This window comes from Echinops telfairi, unplaced genomic scaffold (genome assembly GCF_000313985.2).
Source record: "Echinops telfairi isolate 266 unplaced genomic scaffold, ASM31398v2 ScPeMD7_31;HRSCAF=116, whole genome shotgun sequence".
NCBI classification, from domain to species: domain Eukaryota; kingdom Metazoa; phylum Chordata; class Mammalia; order Afrosoricida; family Tenrecidae; genus Echinops; species Echinops telfairi.
In genome coordinates this window covers 61,994,799-61,998,064 of record NW_022103928.1, presented here as the reverse complement: position 1 = coordinate 61,998,064, position 3,266 = coordinate 61,994,799, and positions in this window count along the sequence as shown.

The following is a 3,266-nucleotide window of genomic DNA, read 5'->3' as shown; positions in this document are numbered from 1 at the left end:
TCTCCACATCAGTCACTGGAGGCATTCATGCTGCTGTGATTCCTGACAGGTTTCATGGGACTTCCAGACAAAGACAGACTAGAAATTAAGGCCTGGCAACCTAATTCCAAAAGTCTCCCCAGGAAAACCCTGTGGACCACAGTGGCTGGTCCAGGCCCACTCACAGCAGTCCACAACAACACAGTTGCCTACTGTGGAAAATGTAGGCCTTTCATGCTTTGAATGGAAACAAAACCATCATTGCCAAGGCTGTGTATGCATCTCTCTTCCTATTATCCATTTCTAGAAGCAGAATTATAAAACCAAAAGATGAATACTTTTACGGCTCTCGTTACCCACTATCAAAACTCCCCCCAGCAATAGTACAACAGTCTATTTTGATCCCTGGACCCTTGACTATGTTTGCTCCAAAGCCTCTATTCTTTAGTCCCCACCTGTCCTGGGGCCAAATGTTCCCGAAAATCCTTAAAAATAAACGTACTAAGTGTCAATCTTGTGCTAAGCCAGCCTGCTGTAAGCCAGTGTCCTTGCGGAGTATGGGGCACACGGCTAAACCAGGTTTTCAATTTATACCAAGATGTTTCCAGGGCGTTGGGACACGAGCGTGTGTTTTGACTAATTCAAAATCAAGTACTGGGAAAGCCAAACCCACTGCATCAGCCTATTTCCACCCTCAGAGACCCTGCAGGATAGAAGACACACACCCTTCCCAAGGACGCCATCTATGGGGGCAGGGACATCCCCCCCCTTTTCTCCAACAGAGCAGCTAGTAGGTTCAAACTGCCGACCATTCTGTTAGCAGCCCAGCGCTTAACCACTGTGCCACGTCACATGGACTCCTGAAGCATTCACCTTGTCATGGTGCCCATCCTGGCTCCTTGTGCCCTACAGGGAGGACATAACTGGCCCATGGGGTTTCTAAGGCTGGGCACCTCTAGGGAAGCAGACAGCAACACCTTTCTCCAGCTGAGCAACCAGTAGTTTCCAACCGCTGGCATTCTGGTTGGGAGCTGAGTGCTACCACCAGGGCTCCTTACCAAGAAGTACAGAAAGTAGCCGCTGCAACACTCACCAGGTAAGAGAACCCTTCTCCCCACAGGCAGACCTGCAAATATTTCACTGAGCAATAGGATGTATTTGTGCATACATATGTTATCAGCATCTGCTATGGGTTAGACAGGCGGTCACTGTCGGTGAAGCAGCCATTGAAAGAGACAGGAGCCTGTCTGCAGGGAGTTTGCCCACTGGAGTGGACTTTCCTGGACACAACTGCCTTCCTCTCGGGTCTAATGGGGTCTGTGAGGAAGATGGGTGCAAGAACCATCTTTGAAAGGCCAACAAAACCAGGACCACTGCTCTCGGGTCGGCCTGGCTCAGGGTGGCCCCATGTGTGTCAGAGAACTGTGCTCCACAGGGTGTGTGATGACTGATTTTTCCAGCAATAGACTGCCAGGCCTTTCTTCCGAGGTGCCTCCAGGTGGACTTGAACCTTCAACCTTTCAGGTAGCAACGGAGCCCAATGATCACCCGCCAGAAAAACACAAAAGATCATTAAGGAGACCTTGTAGAAGACCACAATCATACCTGGGGGGAGTTTGGGAGTGTAGGCCCTCCTAGCCAAGGAAAGACACCCAATGTTGCCTTCATTTCCCAAACGTCCCCGTGAGGGAAGGAGAAGTTGGCCCGGGGCAGTCTCCACAGGGCCTGATGTGGCTCCCTTACCAAGCCCACAGCGGACAGAGGTGTTCCGAGCAGGCGGACAGAGGTGTTCCGAGCAGGTGGAGCATCAGGGACCAGCAGAGGGCATTGCCATCGTGTCTCCAGCATTCTGACCTCCCTCTGAACAATGGGTTTTAATTAGCAACCCAGGGCCCAGCATTGTGGGGAAGGATTCCCCCCACTAATACACAGAGGGCAGGCAGGCAGGCAGGCAGGGTGTCCTGGGCAATTCCACCCATGAGCTTCAGCGGTGCAGTGAAGAGGGGGTGAAGGCGGGGTCCCTGGCTGCCACTGCCCTCCTGAGCCACATGACTGCGATGTGCTCTACTGAGTCACTGGTGGCACCCCCACCCCCAGCTGCAGGCAAGCCTCCTGCTGTATTTTTAGGCACTTGTTTTGACACTTGGGCTTTTTTGGTCGTCCGCCGTCTCCTGATTTCTTGTCTACCCTGATTTTTTTTTAATTTTGTAAAATGAGTCCCTCTGAAAGAGCAGATCAACCTCCTACAGCAATCAATAGTGCAAAGAAAGTCTCCTATTCCCCATGACTGACCTCCGGAAACTCCTTTCTAAGCTTTCCCGCCCAACTATAAATATGTTACAGGAGTGGGGATGAAGCCACCAGAGGTGCAGGCATCGGGCTCCTTATAACCCTTAAAAGTGCCCGCCATGCTGACATCTTGGGGATTTGCAGCCAGGAGGAGGATCAATTATTGATGAGATCCAGCTGTGGGCAGAAATGGACCAATGCTGCTGAGCCTGGCACCAAAGACATTAATTGTACAACATCTGCCACTTGAAAAAGCACCTCATGAATAAACCCCCGGGGCCCAGGGTACATTCCATCGAAGGTTCACATACGAAGTAAAATAAAGGATGGGTTTTATGACTGTATGTGACTGCCCTTTCTAATTGCACACAGATTCATAAATAAAATAGACGCCATCCACTCACTCACTTAAAAGGCTTAAGGACTCTTGAAGGGTACACTCGGGCGGGAGGGGGCGCTGGAAGACCCTTGGTGCCCATCCATCCACCTCGAATAGCTCAGACTACTGTGTCCTGGAACGGTCTATTTTCAGACAAAACCCACCCTGCTCTCTGCTCTAAATTAGGTTAAGTTTATTTCCACAGGTCTCAGCCTCAGCCCAACCCCTGAGCCCTGCTGACAGACCGTGTGAGCTGAGATCATCAGTTATCACCTACGATTTAGCAAACTTAAAATAGCCTCTTTTTCTTTCTGTTCTGATTAGCATTCCTGACTTTTTCTTTTTCTTTTTTTTAATTCGGAATCACCAACTCCATTTAATTCTAAAATCCTTCCTAGAGAAGGCCTGGCGGGGAACTGAGCCAAACCAGGAGGGGCGCCCCTGGCCTGTCACTGCCTGCAGAGGGGTTGCATGCAGCTGCCAAGGCGAGCGTTAGAGTCCTGTCTCCGCATGGGCAGAATGCGATAGAGGGACATTTCCTACCCAAATGCAGATCATGGCTTCTCTGGGAAAACCAGGCAATACCTGGCCTGGCCTTCCCTTACCTTATTGGAATCAA